Raw genomic sequence first — 6000 nt, 5'->3', positions numbered from 1 at the left:
CACGGCTGTTTGTGGGACGCCGCTCTGCGCAATTGTCTCCGCGTTTTGCCCGCCAAGCACACAGTCACTGCACTTTACAGTGTATGCTGCGAAGCGCTTTGAGACGTCTCAAATGCAAGGGTAATTATTATTATTATCATGGGATTTGCCGATAATGCACGGGAACAAGCTGGTACTCACAGAGGAGGCGTCAGACCTGAACTAGCCCCGAATCCCAGACCCGACCTACGATAGTATCTCCCCTCGAGGCTTAGCAAGCTGGGCACGGGGCAGTGGGGGTGGGGGGGAGGTTTATATCCCCCGCCTTGACCTAACAGTCAGCGTAAAACAGTCACCCAGCCATCAAAAAAACCTCAGGAAAAGCCGCTTTCCGGGTTGGGCCTGGAGACGAAACTTGTTTGTGTATGCATCTGTGTGTGTGTCCATGTTTGTGTGTGCACGCAGTTGTGTGCCCGCATGTGTGTGTATGTGTGTGCGCCCATGTGATTTGTGTGTGTGTGTGGGCATGTGTATGTCCGTGTGCATTTGTTTGTGCGCACGCACGCGTGTGTGTATGTGTGCGCTTGTGAATGTATGCATGTGTGTGTGTGTGTCCACACGGGTGTGTGCACTTGTGTGTGCGCGCATGTGTATGTATGTCTGTGTGTGCGCTTGTGTGTGTGCGCATGTGTGTCTGTGTGTAATTGTATGAATCTGTGCGTACGTGTGTGTGTGCCTGTGTGTGTGTGTGTGCGTGTGCGTGCGTTTGTATGTGTGTGCAAGCAAATCTTTGGCCATTCCCACTCTGACTGTCCTGCCTTACGGTGAAGCCACAGGCTCTGTCACCATCGGTGTGACGGGTCACCGTGGCAATCGAGGTGCCTGTTGTCATGGGTCATTGCGCCCAGCCCTGCACGGCGGCCGTGAAGGGGTTAAAAGCCGCATTAAACTCACTGTGTGTTCGGGTCTCTGTCACTGCTGTCCCCCTTATCCTGGTCCTCACCTCTAAAGCCCCCCCACTACCTCCGTGACCAGCGAACCCCATGTCAACCTGTCCGCAACCTCCGCTCGGCGAGCTCAGGCCTGCTCCACGTCCCCCGCCCGCCCCACCATCGGCGGTTGGGGCTTCAGCCTCTCTGCCCCCACCCACTGGAACTCCATCCCACAGTCCCTTCACCTCCCTCCCTCCCTCCCTCCCTCGCCTCCTTCAAGCCACGTCTCAAGACCCTCCTCTTGGACCGCGCTTTCGATCACCTTCCCTTCTCCACCTCCCCTCTTGACCTCAGCCCAGCCCGTAGCCCAGGTCCAAGCCCTTCGCTGTCCCCAGCGCCTTGGGACGTTCTCCCGACACGAAAGGCGCTGGGTAAATGCAATTCACGAAACGTTGGGCAAGTTTCCTTACTCCGCACGCCTCTTTACCCCGGCAGTGAGCAGGAACCAACCCAGTTGTTACAGTCAATTGGTGGATCACTTTCCGGGGGTAACAATCGCTCAAAAAAAATGAATAATAAATAAAATAATAATAAATTGGTCGCTCAATCCACGGCTGTTTGTGGGGACGCTGCTGTGCGCGATTGGCTGCCGCGTTTCGCCCACAAAGTACACGTCAATTCACTTCACAGTGTATTCTGTGAAGCGCTTCGAGACGTCTCGAAGACGTGATAAGGCGCTGTATGAAATGGAGGGATTATTATTGTTGTTGTTGGTTGCTGTTGAGCCGACGTGAAACGCGCCATATACACAACATACACTGCGACAGCGAACAACGACAACTTGCATTTATACTGCGCCTTTCACACGGGCTAGTGTCCCGGAGTCGGACCCCGAGCCAGGGGGAGAGGGAGGGGGGAGGTGACCGTCAGTGCCATCAAAAAGGAAGGCCTTTAGGTGTGATTTGAAGGTGGGGAGGGAGGGGGTGAGGCGGAGGGATTGAGGGAGAGAGTTCCAGAGTTTTAGGGAGTAGTGGCTGGAGGCACGGCCACAGATGGAGTGGAGGGGGTTGAGGGACGGACAGGAGACCGGAGCCAGTCGAGTGGAGGCAGTGGGTGGGGGAGTGGGGGGATGGAGTGGGGGACGGGAGCTTTGTGCGGGTGAGAGTCTGGGCAGCGGAGTTCTGTATTAATTCAGTTAATCCAACACACAAAGACGTCGTGTTCGTTGGTTCCGCTGCAGGTTGGATATTGGCGCTGTGGAACATTCCGGAAAGGACATCCAAGAGCTTGATGAGGACGTGTGGATTTGCGAACACTCTCAGTCTGGTTTGGAGACTCTTCGGCACTGCGATGGGGTTCTGGGTGTCCCAGTCACTGCCCAAAACACCCTCTCCCTTCACCCTCTCCCTCTCCCTCCCCAATGATCTCTCCATCTCCCCGACTCAGGAGGTTGTGGGTTCAAGCCCCTCCCTCCATCATGTCGGGGTCTCTGAGCTCACAGTCCAGGCTGATGCTCCAGCCCAGTGCTGGGGGGAAGAGGGAGAGAGAGAGAGAGAGAGAGAAAGAGGCATTGTCAGAGACGCCGTCCTTCAGGTGAGATGTTAAACCTCACTCCTCGTCTGTGCTCTGTTCAGGTGGACGTTAAGGATCCTGTGACACTATCGGAAAAAGAGAAGGGAGTTTCTCTCTCTCTCCCGGTGTCCTGGCTGACAATCCCCCAGATAACATCAGTCATTCACTCCACGGCTGTGAGCGGGACGTTGCTGTGCGCAAATTGGTTGCTGCGTCCAACGATAAAACGCACGGTCACTGCCCGTCCGCTCCCTCCGCTCAGCGGGCTCCGGCCTCCAACCAACCTGAGCCCAGCAACATCCCGCAAACCGCCATGAAGTGAAGGAGCGATGAGAGAGGCCCTGTGCGACCGCAATCTGTTGTTGTTGTTGTGTTTGACGTGAATGAAGATTGTTCCTGATCAAACCTGAAGCTTGACAGTCAACCACCCGGTGGCGCCAGAGCCTCGCCCAACAGTGCACTGGCCGGCAGTGGCCGGGAGCCTGGTGTTAGTTACTGTGTGCTTGTGGGTGAAGACGGACAGCAGTCAGTTTACACGCAGCAACTAACCCAAAGAGCCAGGGAGTGAGAGACCAACTTTATCTGGGGAATTGTCGGCTAGGACACCGGGAGAGAGAGGAACTCCCTTCTCTTTTCTCCATCTGCGACCAAGGCTCTCTTTGTGCCTTGTCCTCCTCGACCTCTCTGCTGCCTCCGACACTGTCGACCATTCTATTCGCCCCCACCGCCTCTCCTCTCATGGCAACCTTCACGTATCTGCCCTGGCCTGTCCCCAATCCTACCTCTCCCACTGTCTCCACTTTGTGGATGACACCTAACTCCATTCTCTCTGCCTCCACTCTCAATTCCCAGACCACTGATGTCCTCGCAGACTGCCTGTCAGACATCAAGTCCTGGATGAAAGTAATCTTCCTGGAGTTGAATGTCAACAGGACCGAGCTCCTCCTGGTTGGCTCCCATCAGCGCTTCCACACCTTGGGTGCTGACAGCATCTCCCTTCATGGATGCTCACTACACCTGTAGCATCCTGTTCAACTTTCAACTGTCCTTCAACCACCACATCTGTGTCAAGACCCGTTCTGCCTTCCCCCACCTCCGCAATATTGCCCGGCTCTGCCATTGCCTCACATCGCAGGCCCCCGAGACTCTCATACATAACTTCATTACATCCAGGCTCGACTACGCAAACTCTTTGCTTGTCGGCCTCCCCAACTCCTCCCTCCACAGGTTGCAGATCATACAGAACTCTGCAGCCCATGTCCTCTCCCGCAAGGGGCTCCGTGACCCTATCACCACCATCCTCGCCCGACTCCACTGGCTTCCCATCACACTGAGGGTACAGTTCAAGATCCTGGTCCTCACCTTCAAAGCCCTCCATTGTCTTGCTCCCCCCGACCTCTGTCACCTCCCAACCCCCTACCATCCTGCTCGTTCCCTCTGTTCAGCGGGCTCTGGCCTGCTTCACATCCCCCCAAGTTGTCTGCCCCACTATTAGTGGGTGGGCCTTCAGCCTCTGTGCCCTCACCCTCTGGAATTCCATCCATAGTCCCTCCTCCTCGCCCCCTCCATTTCCTCCTTCAAAACCCATCTCAAGATCCTCCCCTGCGCCCGTGCTTTCGGTCACCCTCCCGCCCCTTTCCTCCCCGCCCTCTACCGCTCCTGATCACAACCACCAGCTCAGGTGCGGACCTCTGCCTCAATCCATCTGCCTTGCCTCCTCCTTGCTGGTCTGCAGATCGCAGTTTGACTGTACCTATGGTCACCACCCTCTTTGCCCAGTTCGGCATCAGGCTCCATCGCCGTTAAGCGCTCCGAAAGCGTACCCGGTGAAGTGGATACTGTGGCGTTCATGACAATAATAATAACAATAGCGCACAGTTCACCCAACTCATTGCGTTTGTCCCATAGCAAAGGAAACACGTCTAAATGAACAAGAATGGACTTGTTTTCTTAGGAAAACGCTTGAGAGCAGAGCTTTAAGATGAAAAAAAGATTAATCAGCAACGCCTCACTCCTGCTGCAAACATCCCATTAAGCATTAAAGATAAAGCAAAGGGGAAACTTTATGAAAGCCTCAGGGAAGAATTTTACTTCTTGTGCACTTCTTTCTCCGATATCGTCTCCTGAATTGTTTCCACCCCCCCCCCCCCCACCCTTGTAAGGTCCAGGGGCGCTACTCATCTGCTTCTGACCAAGGAAAACAAGGCAACTACGTATTCATATGTGGAGTCCAGTAGTGTATTGGTTAGAGTGCTCACCTGGGCTTGATTCCCGGCAAATCTTAAACAAGTTTCCTTACCCCACAACCCTCTGTTTACCCAACAGTAAGTAGGAACCTGGTTGTCAGTTCGATTGGTGGATCACTTTCCGGGGGTAATATTCCCTCAAAAAAAAATCCACGAGCAATTGACTCGACTCAATTGCTGTGCGCAATTGGCTGCCGCGTTCGCCCACAAATATACAGTCAATTCACTTTACAGTGTGTTCTGTGAAGCGCTTTGGGACGTCCTCCCGACGTGAAAAGCACTATATCAAATGCAAGGATTATTATTATTATTATTATTATTAACTCCAAGAGTGTTGTGAAGCTTTCTTTCCCACCCGCTCCCCCATCCCCATTCCACCCCACATTTCGCCTGTTCCAGCCTTCACTCCAGCCCCTACTCCATCCCACATTCCCCCCATTGCATCCATTCCACCCCCATTCCCCTCATTGCATCCTATATTCCAGCCCTTATTCCACTGCACATTTCAGACCCCCACGCACCACATTCTTCCCTTTCAAATACATACGTAGTTGACTAATTCTCATTTTATCTGATCGCTGCTCAGGTTCATCTGAATTCAATCTCATACAGTACTTAAAACCAACAAAGAGTCCCTGAATGGGTTCCTAAGGAAAGGGATTTCCAGCAAGTTACGCTGTGTGATGGGCAAGACTGAACCACGAGACCTATCATTAGCTTAATCTCTTTAGCGTTAGCACACGATCTTGAATTTGTACAGTAACTTTTGTACATGATATAGCAGGGAGTTTGCATAATTGAGCCTTGATATAATGAAAGCGTGTGTGAGGGTCTCGGGGGCCTGCGGCGTGAGACAGTGGTGGAGCCGGGGGACGTTGCGGAGGTGGGGAAGGCAGAGCGGGTTGTGGTGCAGATGTGCGGTAGAAAGGATAGTTGAGGGTCAAACAAGAGCCCAAGGTTCGGGACTGCTCAGTGAGGGGGAGTGAGCCCCAGGGATGGTGATGTTGTCAGCGCCTGAGGTGAGGAGGTGCTGACGGAAGCCAATCAGGAGAGCCTCGGTCTTGTTGACGTTCAACTGAAGGAAGTTCGCTCTCATCCAGGACTTGATGTCTGACAGACATTCTGTCAGGACAGCAGTGGGTCTTGGAGTCAAGGGTGGAGGCAGAGAGGGAGAGTTGGGTGTCATCCGCACATATGTGGAAGTTGACCCCATGTCTGTGGATGATGTCACCAAGAGGGAGCACATAGATATTGAAGAGGAGGGGACCAAG

This window comes from Callorhinchus milii, unplaced genomic scaffold (genome assembly GCF_018977255.1).
Source record: "Callorhinchus milii isolate IMCB2004 unplaced genomic scaffold, IMCB_Cmil_1.0 Scaffold1, whole genome shotgun sequence".
In the NCBI taxonomy this organism is placed as follows: Eukaryota; Metazoa; Chordata; class Chondrichthyes; order Chimaeriformes; family Callorhinchidae; genus Callorhinchus; species Callorhinchus milii.
The sequence above is the reverse complement of the archived record's forward strand: the minus strand, read 5'-3'. Positions refer to the sequence as shown.